A 19,109-nucleotide genomic window follows, 5' to 3' on the forward strand; every position below is an offset into this window, starting at 1 on the left:
TCCTGATTCGGAAGGGCTTGCGGTCTCGTGCAAAGTTTCCGCACTTCGTGGTGGTTTGCCCCCTCGTTTTTCCTAATCCGATAATCGATAGCACGCACTTTCAGTCCTTCACATGCACGTATTGACGCAAACTTTCTCTCCCCCTTTCTTTCTCTTCACCTCCCCCATCTCTCTCTTTCTCTCTCTCTCTCTCTCTCTCTCTCTCTCTCGCTGTGGGCTCACCATATTTTGACGGCATGTACTTCAACCCCGCTGCTGGCACGTGTCTCTGAATTTCATGAGTCTCGATTCTACGTGCGAATCTACGTTTCGTGACTCCAATAGGTACGACGAATACGATCCTTGAATAGTCCTGAGTCAATGAAAAGTCCTGAGTAGCTCAGGACTTGTAAACTTTTGTTAACAAAAAATCCTGATAATAATTGATATTTCGATTGGATCTCTTAGGGTGCTAAGTAAAAAACCAACTATCCGTGATCCGAGACGGCGAGCCGTAGCCGCCCCATCATGAGAAACGTTTTTGTGCAAATGGTACGGACTTTTTTTTGTAGAGAATGAAATTTCCCGTCTTTTTTAACGAAAACCTATTTCTCTATTGTTAATCACTATGGAAATATTTGAAAAAAAAGAACGTTAAGTATCAAAGGCTCCGACCTTAGATTCGAATGATCTTTACTATATTTTCAGTCAATTAAAAATTCGCTTCCCCATTGTTTATTGCTATGCTGACACAGTAGGATGATCGTGACAGGAAAAAAATATGAGATCATTCTAGCATAGCCGAGAATAGTGAATGAATTTCTGTTCCTGCAGAAAATCTCCTCCAACGGTACCGGCCAAAGAGTTTTCTTACTTCGAGCGTTCCTAGAATGATTTTGCGTTCAAGAGATTGTTATTCTGATTTTATGCACAAATTCACTATCAACGTTACTCACAAACTTGGCGTGGATGGTTTCCGAATGGAAGCTCGGGAAGACACGATTGATCGAATATACTATCCAAATCGATACTCAATTAGTTTTGTCAGCGATAGCAAAAAAAATCGTTTCCTCAATGGAATAGGAAAGCCTCTTCTAAAGATCAATGAAGCGGGTGTCTGAGAAAATAAAATAATTAGTGTAACGTCTGTCAATGGTGGGTGACGGGGGAAAAAAACTTGCAAAAAACCAAAGAGTACCAGATCATCGCAGCTATTTCGTAATACTTTTATTACACGTCCGGAATGCTCCAAAAGCCAGTGACCATTCGCGTAGCGGTCGCGGCCAGACTGACTCTCCCGCCGAGCTCGCTCTAAGGCCCGCTCCCTTATCTCTCTCCCGTCCCTGATCCATTATAAATCTCTCCCCTTTAATTTCTGGCGACGTCCCCTAGGCCTTCGGTTGCTCTTGCAAACGTGCCGATCCCCTCGGAGTCCTGTTTTTTCTGGATATTTTGATGAACTGGTCCACATGGCGTTTCCGTGTCTCTCCTTCTTGGACTTGCGCTTCAAACGTCACAGGTCCCAGGCATTTAGTTATTACGGCCTCTGCTCTCTTCTCCCTGCTAACGCGACGGTCGTTTGCCATCGACGCCGGTTCACTGCGGCAACGTGTGCCATTTGTTGTTTTTCCATCTTGTCCGCTACGCTAGGTCGGAGGGGGTCGAAACGCGGACGAAATTCTCGCTTATACGTGAGCCATGCGGGGCTCTTACCTACCGTACAGTGAGCGATGCTCCTATGGTCCTCGAGAAATTCAGTCTTTTATTTTTTTCCCCATTTTACCATTTTTGTGACGCTATTTTTAAACGTAGCTACGAAATTTTCTGCCGCTCCGTTGGTGGCGGGGTGATAAGGTGGGGAAAAGCTACGCTTTGTATTCTTATTGGCCAAAAATTATTTGAATTAATCACCGGCGTATTGTCTACCCGAGCCCATCACATGTTTCGGCGGACCTAGACGCGCGAAAAGTTTCGGTGGTTTTTTTCTCTGCTGTGTACAATGATACAGGAGCTGGGTACATTTTCTATTTTTTATTGGTTAAGTTGTGGCCGCCAGAAATACGACCGGGCAATCATTTTCGTTTTTACGATTCCAAAATGCGGTGGGTGCAATTCTGCTGACAGTGCCGATGGTACGTCGATTCTGAAACCCCACAAAATGCATCCTTTTTCTAGATGCAAATCTTCTCTGATGAAGTATTTTTTTCAGTTGCTGTTAGTTTGTATTTTTCGCGTGGCCAGCCCTCTCGCAAATGATTCATATTTTTCTTAGCACCGTTCTGTTTCTTTCGCTACTTTTACGCTGTCTGTTGTTTCGACTTCTGTTTCTATCGTGTTTACTAAACGACCTTTGAAATATTGATATTTCGTCGTCTATCGGGTGTCGCGACAGCGCATCGCAATTGCCGTTTTCTTTTGTGTTTACATGGTCAACTGTGTATCGGAATCCGGAGAAAATAAGCCCATCTTTGTAGTCGGCGAGAGGAAAATCGAAAGAGAAAAATCGAAAGAAAATCGTCACCAATTTTCAAATTGTCAGCTGCAATGTCCGTGAGTGTCTCGCACTGGCTTTTCATTTACACACTCTCATTTTTTGTCTTTTAATACTTGGCGTCGAGACGCTACCGCGTCTCCTGATAGTTTCAACCCACGGTGGCTTCCTTTCATTGAATTTTCTCACCCTCCCAAATGTCCCAATCTCTATTTCATTACTCTCAATGATTTTTTACCCTATTATTAATTCATTGCAATAACTTAGAGTGAAAAATAGTCGCGGTGAGGCTCCCGGATGACGGTTGGAATGCCAATAATCAGTCTAACTTGCGCAGTGCACATGTATGACTATTGTCGTGATAAATAGAAATGGCCTTGGGTGAGCCCCTCAAGGGGGGGCTGAACGCTATATCAGAAATTCCATCCAAGTTCTCGAGGCATCAAACGTGTATAATGGGGGAACTGCCATATTATAAACAATCCCTCCATTTCCATTGAAGGGTTTAACGCCTGCCTGCACTCGGGCGGAGGGAATAAAAAATGGCTGGCACAGTTTACTTTTCCTGCGGGGCTAGAACCGACACGACGATGAATGGGAGGCTGATGTTAAAGACCATTCGTCCGTTGCGTACGTAGAGGCTACTTGCACCAGATGAAAGTCCTAAGAACGTCGTCGGCTCCGAGCTCGCTCTCGCAAGGAGTATCAATTCTCTTCGTGAGTCCGTGAGAGGTGAGTGAGGCTGGTTTTTGTTTGTGTTACTTTTACATTAAATCGATCCAATTGAATCTGACGAAAACCTCGATTTCGTGTGCGTACTTATGTCAAACCGGAGAATTGAGTTACTCGCTGATACGGTATGAAAATTTGATGAAAATTGAGCTTCGGGACACGTCACCGCGATCCATATTGCACGCGATTATTTGGCCTCCGTGCACATAGAATATTCCCGAGGAATATTTACTCCGCGAGCACGCTTGCCGGTATCACGATGCGCTCTAATTACGAGTACCACCCGACGAATTGCATTAACGTCAGCGAGTTTAATACACAGACGAAGGGGGCTTGAAGAATTTTATTATAAACATTATGCACTCGCCGGTGCACACGCTAAACATTCATTCGAAACTTTCGCATAGTTTTTCCCGAGTGCTTTTCCTACTGTGACGCTGTTCAATATTTCTTGTAATTATGAAACATCGACCCGGGGAGTCAGAGACACGTGGAGGAGGGACGAGGCACAGGAAACGCGACGTATCCGTTTTGTTACGACTCACTCATACGAAAGTAATGAAAAATTGGTTTCCTATTGAATCATCGCACTGACAAAAAGGATCGGCAAACTTTCACGGGGTTACTGTTCACAAATCTGGTATAAATCATTTTTTATAAAAAAAAAAACAAACAAACAAACAAATTTAAAAAACTAAAAAAATTGGATCAGTTTTCTGTAATTCACTTCAACAAAATACTTCAGTTTATCGGTTACCACGTGCAGAGTATAAGTTCAAAAAAAATTGATTAGAAATCGAAATGTGATTGGATTGAAAAAATATGAATTCATTCATAGAATTATGTGGTCACATTAACCAAATCGGTTTTATTGGATCAACTATTAGGTGTACAAGTTCAGATAAATTTGATCAATCTTAACACATTTTTGTTGATCGCATCTGGTCAGTGAAATTTACGAAATATTTATTTCAGTTAAAAAAAATTAATTGTAACAATCGAAATGTGATTGGATTGAAAAAATATGGAGTAATTCATATCAATAAAACTAAGTAGTTACATTAATCAAATTTTTATAAGATATAACGTGTTCGAGTTAAACTAAATTAAATCCGGTGAGTCCGGGTGAGTCGCGAATTTACCAATTCTTTATTTCAGTGCGGTTTTGATTTTCACTTAGATTTTTTCTGTCTAACTGGCTCACTTCCGCGATCACATTTCCAGACAAAGTAGACCAAAATATGAGGTTAAATATTCAGGAACATACAATAGAAATTCCAGCGCAGACCGGTGGCCGTGACATAACTTATGCATATGAAAGACAAGTTCGGTTGAGCAGCCTCGAGACGCATGAATTTTGGAGGACGAAATTATGCAAAAGTAAACTTGCACATCAAAGGGGTACCCGCACTCAACACTCCGGGGGGACGTTATGATGATGAGAGAGGTTTATAAACTTATCTTATTATATTAAGAAGCTTTGAAGCGAGTGATGCGCACACGTACGAGGAGCAGAGGGCGTGCGAAGGAAATTCACCTCTCCGTGCATTCACACGTATTAATTATGCAAACGATTATGCCTTTTTGATTCGTTAGCAATCGATAAGTTGATGCGGAGAACCTCAGCTGTTTCACCATCGTGTTTCACGATGTATCACCATCGTGATTGACGACAAGCTTCCACCCGTTCCAGTGCATGATAATTCGTACCGAAGTGATCGTTCAAATATGAAAGGGGCTTAATTCATCAAGCCTGCCTTCGCTGAACATGCTCTCGACAGAGCGTTGAAGCGCTCGTCACGGCGCGGAGAACCGTCCTCTGATGGAACGTAATAATTCTCGAGATTTGTTCAGGGATAAATCTTGGCCAGTCAGGGAATCGGTTCCCGAAGAACCGTCCACAGTGAGCAAGTTTCATGGACAGTGAAGCGTTACGGTTTGGCATTTCGAGAGTCTCCCTGAGAGAGCCGTTCCGCAGAAACACATTTTCCTACTAGTCAATCGGGGAATTATTTAAGGACTCCCTTCTAGGAATCCTTGGGAAATAATAAGCGAGAAGAAAACTCGCAAGTAACGAGCCTCGTACGCCAAAACTTGAAGTTTGTATTCTCGAAAGACTGTAAAAAAAAGGGGCAGCACTACGAAACATAAAAAACACATAACACGAGCTCGTAAAGAGGAGCACACGCGAGATGTCATGTAAATTGATGCGCGACCCGTTGCAACCAAATATTCGTTCGATCTGATTTATGCAAAAACATTTGAACGATACTCTTGGAAAAGTTGGCTGAGCGAACTAGGACGGAGCTTCTCTCGCATGTACGTTCTTACGAGCGTATTCGTGTGAAAAGAGATCTAATGTTTATACAACTGATCCGTGTGGAGGAGACGCAGCTGGAAAAAACGACGGATTTTCATTGGGGTTTAAGGATTTGGTGCACGTGCCTTGAGCTCCAGGGGTGAAGACTCTCCTTTCGAAGGGATGGAATCTAGCGCCGACGAATGTCTCTCTTTCCTTTTTATTTCCTATTTCGAAACTCCCGACAAACCTTTATATATGTAGAAGCACATACGAATGCACGTGTGTATATATATATGCGAATGGCAAGTAGAGCACAAGGGGATATTCATTTCCATGTAAGAATTTTGTTGGGACGAGGAAGGAGGTGGGTTTCTCCTTGAAACGAATCTTTTGAGAGGCGAATCCTGCTCGGTGCCCTCCATTCTCCTAATTCTTTTTCGCCGCCGCCTGCTCCTCGCGCTTCTGTCTTTTGAATTTCGGTGCTTGCCCAAAGTGAAAGGAAAGTAGTATGGGCGTACGAAAATAAAATGGAAGAAAAAAACATACGAACTGGCTCATACAACGTCCCTTTTCTATCGTGGCACCCGTGCTATTCCACCCGTACGCGAACTAATTCCAAACCCGATGAACCCTTTTGGGGGAGCGATACTCCGCGGTGGCTCTAAACTCGAATCAATTTTTACTCGACTCTCGTTCTTACGCAATATCACGAAAATTCCTCCCCGAGCGACACGGTGCAGTCTACCTCATTCTACATTCACAATCATCGTGATTTTTATTCTGTACAAAAAAATACCAGAATGTAGGAAACAGGCAATTTATACTTCTGGCATTCATAGTTTCATAAAATGTCGAAAAAGTCTTTTGAAAACGAGATGTGTACAGATGCCAAAAAACGTTCGACTGACAGCTCAATTATTCATGATCCCTCCGCGGGGTGATTCGTTACATTTTATGGTGCTTCATGCACGAAACGATTCTCTTGAGAAAGTGTTGAATTTACACAGAGTTTAAATGCGTAGTCGACTGACACGCGTATCAAATTTTAAGGGGTTCGTCTTATTGGTTATTGAAATAAACGTGTTTAAATATGAAGAGAAATACACAGGGGTTTGGGGACTATGCAGTAAAAAATCGTTTATCTTTCCATATATAACGGATGAACGCTTCTTACGATGTTTACGAAAAAGTAAACAATAATAATGAAGTGTATAATAAAGGTCTGGGAAATAAATCGAGACGGTTGTCTTACCAGTAATTAAAGATATATCACGCTAAAGATTGAACAAAATTGGTAACGAGCATTCGTATTCTCTTGGCTTGGCCCATTCCATTTTTTTAATCCATTTCCCGTCGTGTTTTCCCTTTTCGCTCTCCAATGCGATTTTTAGATAAAAAACTACAGTATTTTCGGCAGGGACGAATGAAATTTCGGGTTCAATTAGCGAATAAGGATCCCCGATTAATTAATGGCTTGCAATTTCATTCGTCAAAAGATAAGTTGAAAAAGTGTATTTACAAATTCGAATAAGTAACTCTGACATTAATTTAAAGTGATTCTATCTTTAATTAGGAAGTAAAACTCGACCCAATTTAGACACCCGTAAAATACGATCCTTCAGGCGCAATCTTAACTTTTACCTTAATTTTTATCAATGCACCAGTGGATAAAAAAAATCTCTGAAAAAAACAATAAAAAAAGAAGTTGCCTGCATTCGAGATGCGAAATTAATAATGCAGCGAGACCATAAAAATGATGGCGAGCCTTCGAGGCCTAAGCACTTCTCGATTCTCGCCCGCGGTGCAAGAATCGCCGCATTTTCAGTTAACGTTAATTACAGTGCGCAACGTTAACAATAAAATTGTGGACTGAGAACAATCACCGCGTTCACTCATAGTGCCGACTTGCAGCAAAGTTACAAAACATTAACAACGCCGAGCCGCGTGATCCCTCACTCAGTTCCCGTATTCAACATACTTTCGAGACCATTTCCTGCCTCCGATATACTTGTGCCCGGAATAAAGAAGAATAAAAGAGCACACCGAAGCGCATATTCCATTACGAGGGAATTTCTCGAGCTCACAGCCCTTGCCACTAACTTTTTAATAGCTCCGTGAAAGATGTTCTTATTAATATATGATGAGAGGAAAAAACCGCCTCCGAAAATCCAATGTCGAGGTACCGCTTCACGTTTCAATATATCACGCACCCTTAATACTCGTATTCATTATGCACGGAGATACCGAGAGACCTGACACGTGCAACGCTCCGCCCCCGCCCCCAAGCCCGTATCACGAAAATTCCATGTACATTTACACGTGCATATTCATGCGTCTCGACATGCATATATGTATACGAAAGATAGAATATGCATAAAATTATATAGACATATTCGATGGACCGAGATGTTGAGGGATGTGGCTTCGGAGGCGTAAAACTTGGGAGAAAACGCTCAACGAAACTTCAACCGCCGCGCGCTTGCCAAGTTAAATTCGATGTGGAGAGGGGTGCGTAAGGCTGTGTAAAAAGCATGAGAAAACACCGAAGTTACGTTTCGTCCAAGTGGATGTTCAACTGGAGGGAGATGATGGAGAAAACTGGCCAACTCTTTGAGGGAACGGGACTGTCTTTTGGATTTTCGTTTTTATGAATGATTCTATTCGAAGCTCGAAAAAAGCGTTATTTTATTTTATGCCGTTTCCGGATTGTTCCTTCCATCGAAATTCAACTGGCTGGTGAGCGGTGACAAACTCAAAATCCCCGGTCATTTCCGGATCAATTGTTTTCTTATTCCTCTGTCACAAATGAACCATGAAAAAATACGCAACTCGAGACTCGAAGAGGGTTTTAATCGAATCGTTCCGCCCGTTGAAAAGCAGCCCGATTTTCATCATTTTTGTTAACTCTCCAAAAGTCACTACTCCTGACTACTTCATCAATCGGTAAAACCTCATTAAACGTTTCATCGGAGGCGAGATCTCCGGAAACAAGTCGCCTCGTTACGAGAGAAGAGTTATTTCCACGAGGAAAAATGTGTTCGCAATAAAAAAGAAAGATCGGAGAATCTTGGAGTTTTTGCCAAGTAAAAGGTGAGCTCGCCAAAGAAAATTCCTTGTTGCGAAAAGTCAGGAGGAATACTTGTCAAATATAAATTATTTCGTGCTCCGCTCGGAGAGTTGTGTATACGCAACAGCTTATACTAATTATAGAAGTGCGCTGCGGGGAATGGGGAGATGGAGGAGGACCGGTGCATCAGTAAAATGAATGAATAGGAATTAAACTACTACGGCGCACAGGAGGGAATCCTATTTCGCGAAATGTTCAATCCCGAAGTATTCGTTAACTCGGAAAAGAGAACCGGGGGCTCGAAGATGTTCCTATTTATTATACACACCGCGTTCAACTTGGAGAAATTGCTCATCAAGGGATGCACCTTAGGTCGGGCGTGCACGTGTATATTCGCGAATCAGAGAGCAGGCCATCGTTTTTGGAAGATTTATTCCATCTCTGGAGCCCTCGAAATGGGATAAAGCAATTGTCAGGTAGTACGACTGCAATCTCGATAGGGAAGAGGGTAATATATTTAGTAGGAAATTCGCATTAAAGGTGACTTCGAGTGGCCTCGAATGGCTAATTTATTTGACATCGTACGAAAAGAGGAGAGAGAGGGGGGGGGGGGGAATAAAAGAGTCTTGAACAAAAATTAACGTTAAAAAATCGCCTCGTCGTAGCAGCATGAAAAAGGGATTTCTTCCTTTTATTTTTATTTTCTTCATAAAACGTTTATGCTAATGTGCGAAGGGTCCTCGAGAGAATTACAAGGGAGAGAGCGATGAAGGAGAAATATAGAGAGCCGCGGAGAGAAATGCGAGTGAGAAAGCAGCAGCAACGGGAGCGTGTGCGATAACCGTTGTAACGATTTAAAGTTGATGCCCGCGGCCTTGGCGTGTTCGGTGGCTGCTGTGGCCGCGTCCCGTTAATAGCGTGAGCTCGAGAAATGAGAGAAAAAGCGTGCGCCTGTTCGGCGCTGGCTATTTGTTATAAGCCGTCCGCGGTACTCTCGTGTTGGCGGGGCTGCTTCCACAGCGAGCAGAGCTGCGACCCTCGGCCCGTAAAATCGTGTGAAATAATTGGTTCTTCCCCGAGAGATCTCGAGACTCCTCTAAGGATACCTGGCAACGACTCGCGATGTGAAAAACCACTCGGGAATTCTTCTTCAATACCTTTATCTTGTATTAAGCAATTAGCGAGAGATATTTTGTCCAAAGGGTACAACGTCCCCTCTCCCTTTTATCGAAGCTTTTATTTTCGTTAAAACACTTGATTTCTACGCAATATTAACTCGTTAAAGTGGACTCTCGTTGCGCGGCTCGTGTTCGAAAACTTGGACATGATTTACGGAGTTACCTGATAACGGGGCTCGCTGCAACGCACAGGAATTTGAAAACATTTACTTTCCGAAAGAATGTTGAATACGAAGCTCCCAGAGTTTCAAGAATTCCGTCCCAGGGACTCCGGATTACGGAACTAAAACGCGGAAATTCTGCTCGCTATTTTCTTCGACGAACTTTTTCACCCTCCGAAAATGTCGAGCCTGAAGCGCGACGCTCGATCTTTCTCGGAGTGCAGACTTTTGCTGCCTGTTGCGCAATCGATCGAGACTCCTAGTGGTGAGGCTGCGTGAGCTGGAGTTTGAAAAACTCATGACAAAAGCATCGTGGAAGTTGAAAATTTCACTCCTCTCAACAGCGTCTCAATAATCGATAATTCCCCGTATTCGGTAGACCGCTTTTGTTTCACACATGAGCTAACAAATTAGGTGTGAACCGAACAATAATTTCTTTTGTCAACGATAAAGGCTCCCCCATGCTCGCTCATTTTTTCGAACAGGCGACAAACGAATTACCAATTAATAATGAACAAATTATTCCACGCTTCAGATAGAATTTCCAAAATAATTATAAATGCCAGATGAATATCGAGCAGGAATATCATTTAATTATTCGAGTTCTCCAATTTCCACTTGAGCGCAACCAATCCCATCGAATAACATACTTTTTTCATCGTGTAATTGCCTTTCGAACGCGCGCTACCGAAAATTATAAACAGCTCGCACGAAAATCATGTGACAAATTGGGACAACCGCGTCAATATTAATCGTGAACTATTTTTTTTGTACGCTATAACGCATATTTTGCGTCGAACCTCCCCACTAATTTATTTCTTGAATTGCAAAACGGGCTGTATAAATCTGGCATAATTTCGATTAGCAAGTATCGATGCACGCCCGACATACTAATTCGAATAATCATATTAAATACGTGAGTAATAAAATAAAGTTAATAAAATAAAATAAAGGATTCGATGAAATAATTACTTTTGGTTCAATCAGTTTGGCGGATAAACCAGGGCGGGGGGGATTTCGTAATCTTTAGAAGTTTGAAAATCTTTGTCTTTTTAATCTGAAACACCAACAAATGTACCGTAATTTATTGCTCAAAAATTTGTGGAATTTCTCGTTTTTACTCCAATTTCAATGCAATGCGCGTCGATCGCTTTATTTAGAAGCATCGTATAAAAATTCAAAGTGCGTTGTACAATAGTCTGGAAAAAATCTTGGAAGATATTTTTGCTTATTTTTTGAAAAATACGAAGAATTGAAAGAACAGAATTTCCCGTAATTTTTGAAGTCCTCAGTTTCGCACCGCTCGCCCCAATTTCTTTTTTCCCATTCCCCAGCACTTTCGTTCACACGCATCTCTATATTTATTGGTCGATCTCTCGGTCGATCTATCGAGCGCATGTGAGTACGTGTTTTTTATAGCGCACGGAAAAAAACTGCAAAATAAAATGTTTTTATTCGTTGTCATTTATCCTTTTTTTATCGTTACCGTGAGGGAAATGATCCGATCAGGTCTGACGAACTTCGCGCAGTTTATAAAACTTTAGTACTTTTGGGCGACGAGATTCGTACACGAATATAAACGGTGCGGACGGATAACGAGAACACATCTATACTGCGAGACATTTCGGGACATCGCTGAACGCGGCCGTCTTGTCCTTCTCGAGGAGGAAATCTAACCTCCCGTGGGAAAGCACGATGAGAGCCGAGTTCCGGGGCAGAGAGATTCGCGAGCAAAGTACCGAAGGGAATGAAATTTGATGTAGTCGAGCCAGCGACATCCCGTGCTCGTTGTACATCCTACAAATAAGTGTCGCTCGCTATATATCGCCCGACGAAATCTCGACTCGTACTACTGCGCCCCGAGAAAGGAGTTGCGAATGAGAGCCAAACCGCAAGGCAAATAAAACGCAAAATAAATGATCAACGTGCCTCGACTCACTTTATCTACCTCCTTCCTTATTTTAAACTCTATTCGTACCCCCTTAACTTTGATATATATCGCGAGAAATATACTTCCTCGGTTACGTGAGGAAAATCATGACCACACATCGAAGGGGACGCGAATTGTGTGAGAAATGAAATTCATTTCAAGGCAAACTACCCTCTTCTTCAATCGGCTAAATCTTCGTCGTTTGACAAATGCGAACCAAGTGGAAATTCGAGTTTCTTTCGTGGGATCTAAATTACACGTCATCACCGAAAGTAGCGATACGCGACAATTTATTTCTGCAAACAACTTTCATTATTTTATTAATAATTTTTCAGTTATGTACTTGGCTAATTTTATTGCCTTCATTTTATTCTTATGAAATATAAATTTTGATTACAATTTATAGTATTCTGAGAGTGATTCATTTTCAGTGCTAAAATCGAGAAATGATTCATGCAGCTGAAAAATATCGTAATTCGAAGACGAAGCTAACTTTCGGCCATTGTTCTGGAAGGATAGAGTGACGATGCGCTTAAGAAATAGGCGGAAACGTACGTAATCCTATAAGCAGAAGAACTTTTGCTTGTCATTCGCACCAAGTTACGAAGTTGTGTGAAGCTGGGTGAAGAGGTGTGAGCAAAAAGTCTCTCCGATGCTACGTGCCACTCCGGAACACCGTGCGAAAACTGTCTAACTGCTTTTTCAACTCGCTAAGCATTAGGTCAAATTTGAAAGTTCACTCATCGGCAAGAGTGCCAAGTGAAGTGCGAAAAAGTTCTTGCACTTTATTCAATAGCTCCGCCCTCGCGAATAAGTTACTTTTACTCGAAAAAGTACTCGGCGGTGTTGTAATTTTCGGGATTCAAATGCGACTGAGTGCGAAGAATAGAGTTGCGAGGGGCCATATTAACAATGGGAGAGACCGATGAACCCTCTGGAATGTAAATATTCCTGAGCTGGCTCATTTTACGCCGTTTCATAATGAGAATTTTTCAACCTTTGCGATTGTACGAATTTCTAAGGTTTTTTCAACAGGGCGAACTGAGCTCGTGGGTTTCTCAATTTTTCGTTTCGATTTTTTCTCTCGTGTCACAGGACGAGTTAAATTTTTAAATTTTTCCTTCTCATTTTTCGGTTTTAGCAACCGCGACCCGAAAACTAAAAACGTTACAAAAAAAACAGGGCAATTTTTCATTCGAAATTTGTTCAGATGCTTTTTATTTTCATTTCAGGGTGGATTCTCAAGAGAAATGAAAATACAAAAGTTTCTGGTTGCAAGAAAAAATAGAACATTTCTCCCAGAGCTTTGAGAAATTTCTGTTCACACTGAACGCTCGTATCCCGCGGGCGGAATATACGGAGGAATGTCGAAAATCTAATCAATCACGATAACTGAAAAAGAATGGATCGATGTAGGAGAGACCAAGACGAAAACCCGGAGTAGGCTAAGGGAATATTTTACCTTTCAGACGTTTGATAAGCTTTGCTTCTTGCTCCCATCACTACGAAATGTGATACAATTTTTTGCAAAAAAATCGATTTTTTTTTCAAGCCCTATGAGGTCCCAAAATTTGTGAAATTTTTTATACTCCAGTTTCGATCAAACGCACTTTGACTGCTTTTTTGAAGGAGCAGTCAAGATGCCTCGTATAAAATTGTACGTGAAAGGAAAAAGAAGAAATGTGGAATAAAAAAAATTGATGAAAACACGAAAAAAAAGGAATTGGAAAATCGCATAGAAATAAAATAAATTCGAAAGAATTTTTTCATTTTTCAAAAAAATATCAAACACTGACTCGAACAGCGTGACGTCACGATTTCAAAATGTATGAGTTTGGCGCGAGGTGGCTCAGGAGCATCGATGGAACACCCGAAGTACTGAATAAATGCAATAGAATGAATATCCGACGTTGATGAAACATGTTTTATTCTGAAAGTTAGTACGAGTCGATCGCGTTTGTTGCGGCATGCATTGGCAGAACATGAGTGAACTCGTGTCCATCGTCCAAACTCGATAATTTCCTACAAACAAATATATTCATGCGCGCAGCACACCGAGTGTGAAAAAATACGAGAAAAAAGATGACCGAAAAAGCAGAGTTTTATTTCGCGACGTAAATAACTGTAAGAAAAACGAGAAATAAAATATCAGTTACGAGAGGTCCATTCATGCTTATTATGTATGCGCGGGATAAAGTTGCGGTTGACGTCCAACTGCTGGAAGCAAGTTTGAGTGTACAAGACGCACGATTTTCCGTGTCGCTGAACCCGGTAAACATTGAACCTGTCAACGCTGGATGGAGTAAAATGCGAGTGAACTGTGGATTTTTTGGTGGAGCAATTGCAGGACTTTAAAGCAACGAAAGAAGTTGAAAATTTTTATTGTTCGCTTACTGGTGCGGCTTGAATGAGGCTCTTGCGAGCAAGTGCGTTTGTGTACGCGCGTTGACCCTTGCCCCGGGGCATCTCCTTCCCGATGTGGTGGTAAAGGCAATTTAAAATGGAAAAGAATGATCGTTGAGAGCTTTGAGATTTAAAAAAACATTGTAAATTCCACGATTTTTGTTATTCCCTGTTTCGATTCTCCGGGGATTACGAAAATATTTTAAAGCACATAAACAAACGGTTTGGAGGAGCTCATTTGCTCGAATACCCCAGCGAATAGTGCACTGAAGCGAAATTATTTCGAACGAGGCGCACTGCTCCAGCTCCCGTAGCTCCAGCAAGATTCTCATCTCGAAATTTAGTGCTCGCGAATACAAAACGGAGCCCACTTACCACCCCGCCGATTGCTAATTTAAATAGAAAGAATAATAGAATTCACCCCTCGAGCAATTTCACCGAATTTCACAGAGCGGCCCGAGCGACTGCCTCTAATTTTTAATTAGAACTCTCCCGGCCGTCATCCAACTGAGTATATTATATGACGGTATCACTCATAACACCCTCCAGTGAAATTCGCTTTCGAACGACAACAAAAACTTTTCAAAAGCCCCATCACCTTCGCTGCGATAACGAGTCCTTTATTTATTTTATTTTTCGTTTCTTTTTTCTACTTTTTTTGTTCACATTTTTCCATCCGAAACTTCAAAGTGCCCGTGAAAAATGAACGATTGTTGAATGGAATTTTCAACTGCTTTTTTGTCTCGTTTTTAGAGCCACCATGCAGCATCGGTGCACGCGAATATGTTCGTAGGAAAATGCTCTACCCGAGAGACCCTGCGGACTGCCCATCCTAAAACGTAAGTGACCGAACACGAATGCCGGAGGGTCAATCCTCGAGGAGATTGCCTTTGAACAGTTGGACGTACGTATGAGAATATTCGGGATGTGCAACAATCAAACAACCTTTTCTTACGATTCCTTTGCCCCCCAAAGCAATTTTTCTCCGCTCGAAATTTATTGAATAAACATTTCAATCTCAATCGCATCTCGATCCAATATAAATCCGAATAAGCGAAACAAATGAATCGATAACTGAGAAAACTACGGAAAGAGGTTTGAATCCATCAATTCACTCGGATAACGAGTCGGATTTTTAAATAATGACGAAATACACGTAACACGCCTTGGAAAGGAAACTAAACGCTTCTCTCATTGAATCTTCGTTGAAAATTTCGTCAATAAACAATGCCAAGAAACCTAGGCAAGACCGGGATAAAACGGGTCCTCAGAAATTAGGGAATTTTCTTTCCCTCAAATTCGTCCAAAACGTAAGGAAATTCTCCAAAATTTCTTCCTCGTATTCTTCCATGCTTTTATACAATGCGCCTTATATTAGTATTCGATGCTCCTTAAAAGAAGCAAATTGTATTGAAACTGTGGTAGAAAAATTCACCGTTTTTGCACGATGAAAAACTTTTGTTTCTTATTTGTAGTTGTTTTGAATAATGCAAAAATCGGCAGTAAATTTCTTCGCGTTTGAGAGTAAGAAATGATATACAACGAAGATTCCAAAACTTCTGAAAAGTACGATATTTCATAAGGCACGTCAAAACCTCCCGGTCATCCCTATAAAATTTGATATTCATGGCTCGCTAATTGAAAATGTGATGAGAGCAACTAGAGAAGCACGCGACAAGGGACAGCCTTGATAATCCGTTCTCTCCTCATCGAGTTTGAGTTAGGTTTACGAGAGAGAAAGTGTGAGTGGATGCATGTGGGTGTGTTTATTGGTGTCTGCGCGCACGATATTTTCCTGTGGCGAAGAGTAAGCGCGCGGCACGTACGCAGGTGGGTGTACTTGTGCGATCGGTTATTTATAAAGAGTTTCGCGATAATCGATAGGCCTCTTCCATCCAGTGGCCACTTCATCCCGGTTGAGAACGCAAGCATATAGGGAGGGCTTTTATCCGTGGTCGAATGGACTCTTCGTTCGTGTTGCTGCTGACTCTCGACTGTGTGGTTAAACTTCCAACGGATGACAATCCACTCTAAATCTGCACTCGTTTTTCGAGCGCGCTCTCTCTCCGACTTTCCACTCGTCGAGTATCAACAATTTTTCCTCTTGCAAGAACAGCATCTCGAAGGCCATGAGAAAACTGGAGTACGAGCGACTGGACTAGCCGTTGACAAGTTTTGCGAAGGAAAAATCTCTCACCAGCGAGCGGGGAGCCAGCCCTCCGCTCTTGCTGCTCTCTCGCGATCCTTCGTATATATTTCAACTTTTCGCTCTCCCGATCCACCACGCTTTTTCTTTCATCTCTGTACGAGCCTTTTTAAGCATAAAAATATATGTAAATCGCGGCCAAATGCCGAATGAGCACGCGTATAAAAACTCTGATTCATCTGACGACGAACCTGCGGAAAAAACGATGCGAGCTGATCCTGCACAACTTTTCGAACGATCGACCTCGTTATAAGCTGCTCCAGCACTAGATTCTCGCTGCACGCTCTACTCCTGTCCTCACTCTCCTTTTCCAACTTGGCCCTTTTTTCAGGAAAAGTTTACACGAGAGCTCCCTTTTTTGCTGAGGTTGCGGTGGAACTCGATAAATTTATCATGCTCACTGTACGCTATCGTAACCCATGCATTAATCATTCGATAGTTTCTGTTTTTCTAAAGCAACGATCTCCGACCTAGAGAAGCTCCGGTTTCGGTGCATTGGAGAATGACTCGTTGCAGACTCATTCTGCATCCACGATGTCAATCAATTGACACTTTATAACCGGAAATCGGACCCTTGTTCGCGCGCATACGGGACGTTACGTTTTTTCATTAGAAACGTCAAGTTTATCAGGGCTGTTTTGGGGCCGCAAATCGGCCGATGAATGATCGGGCATGTGCCGAAAACCGGGAAGAAAGGATGAGCGCCGACCCGGACGAGGGGAGTGACCTCGATTTTGGAAAATCGAATGTCTACCAGCCAAACTTGCTCGTTTTCAGAAAAATATTGAATCGTGCCCGCGCACGAGGATCTCAAAGAGTTGATTGTTTTTTTGGATGATGTGTAGAATATCGATCATTGAAAATGAAATGTGGGGAAGAAGCATCAAAGACAAAGGCACCAAAGCGTTCGCTCGTTCCCATTTCCTCTCGCTCTTTTCAGTGCATAATCCGCGAATGCGAAACCCAACAAGAAAGTGCAATTCGTATGTTTCGCCGATTGTTCGTGATTTTTTTCTCTTGTTTTCGTGCCTCTTCGCACCTCTCCTCCGGGGCAAAATTAACGACGAGAAGCGAATGGATTTCTTTCCAAGTCGCTGTAGCCTTCACAGACAATCTCGGACCTCTCGATAAACGATCTGGGATAAAGTTCAAGCTCCAGTAAACTCGAAGGACGCGGCATCTCGTTGCCGGCAGTCGCTTTGCCATCAAAAAACTTCACTGGGACGTCCTTGTCTCCTCTATCTCACTATTCCCCACGTCCCATCTCTATTTTTTTACTCCTAATTGCCCTTCGCGGTAGAATATTCACTACCGGTATGCCCCGGGGAATCGTGAGATGTTTTTCTCCCGAGAGCCGATTTTTTCACGCCAATCTTCCTCACAGTCATCCTCCCCTATCTCTCGGAGCTTCGGGGGAAAAACAAGAAGAGAGAGGTCACGATTTTTCACCGTTTTCCACTTTCACGCTCGGGCGATTCCTGCACGAGGTTCTCTGTGAGATTATTCCACGTAGAGGAACTTATCACGGGCAGTCAGGCTATCAATAAAGAAATTTGATGGACCAGAAGATCCGTTCGCAACATACTAATTCGTATTACTTCATATTCATAGCCTCGTTCATCTTGGCGCGTCGTGGTGAAAGATTTTCTTCCTCAATAAATAAAAGCCGCATTGCTCGCTTTCGCACTACCAATTTCACGTTAATCGAGTACGCGCTGGAAGACATCGAATTCCGTAGACGGAAAGGAAATTTGGTAAAATTACGTTCGACCGAAATTATTCCGAGGTTCAACAAAGCCGAAAGGATGCTCGTCGCAACTACAGAATCCCATTCTTACACACTGATCGAGAGAAAAGAAAGGAACGAAACTCATTTCGAAAATTGGTCCAAAGGGCGCCGAGTCCTGGGCCACGTTTACGACACGATGCCGACCTGCCCCACGCGAGATTTCAGGCTAAATTGCACGAGTCCTCGTCCCCTTGCGTTGACAATTTAATCACATGCCACTCTCACACTATAATCTCTCGAGCCCCGCGCGCTCTTTAGCGCGTCGTACGCATATGCGATAGTTCCCGCCTTCGAGTACGGTAACCCCGAGCCTCGTTTTCGGGGCTGCTGCTGCTCGCACATTGTCCTCGAAGCTTCGAAGCAAAAGTGACTTTTGGTGGAAAAGAGTTTGAGATTAAAACAAAAGAGATGGTGAAAATGAAAGTGATCGGGAAGAAAAATGGTGTCGAAAACGTTCGTCTTTCTCTCTCGTTTTTTGACTTGTTTCTACATTTATTCACCGAAGTTACGAGAATTCCGCGAGGGAGCTTGTATTGCCTTTTACCTGTGGTCGGTTTTTCCGTGACGCTGGGCGCGGCGGCATGGTTCCGTCGCACCGTGAGCTCGACGTAATACTGAGCTGCGTTGACCAGATCCACTAGTGCGCTAGTGATATCGCTTGCGCTCTTTCCATTTACGCCGCTGTACGGCTCCCGCTCTCTCGCTCCCTCTCCCGCTCGCTCGCTCTTATCTCTGTGTTATGGATAATATAGGGAGCGAGGGAGACCGAGAGAGGCTTGCACTCTGGCTGCGCGACAGGGTTGCGTCAACGTCGACGTCGAAAAGACGTGAACACCCTGGCGCGTGTGTTCTCGCTCCGTCTCGCTGGAGC

At 42.7% G+C, this 19,109-nt stretch overlaps 1 protein-coding gene across 1 annotated transcript in view; it reads right to left on the bottom strand.

The window, feature by feature from the left end:
- Oct-TyrR (Octopamine-Tyramine receptor) overlaps positions 1–18,843 on the bottom strand; it is a 41,631-nt gene extending 22,788 nt beyond the window's left edge. Inside the window, exon 1 of the mRNA XM_043411134.1 lies at positions 18,783–18,843. The gene's annotated coding sequence lies outside the window, so the exon portion shown is untranslated. The remainder of the gene's footprint in view (positions 1–18,782) is intronic.
- Positions 18,844–19,109: the final 266 nt, after the last annotated feature.

Source organism: Venturia canescens, chromosome 2, assembly GCF_019457755.1.
Source record: "Venturia canescens isolate UGA chromosome 2, ASM1945775v1, whole genome shotgun sequence".
Taxonomy (NCBI): Eukaryota; Metazoa; Arthropoda; class Insecta; order Hymenoptera; family Ichneumonidae; genus Venturia; species Venturia canescens.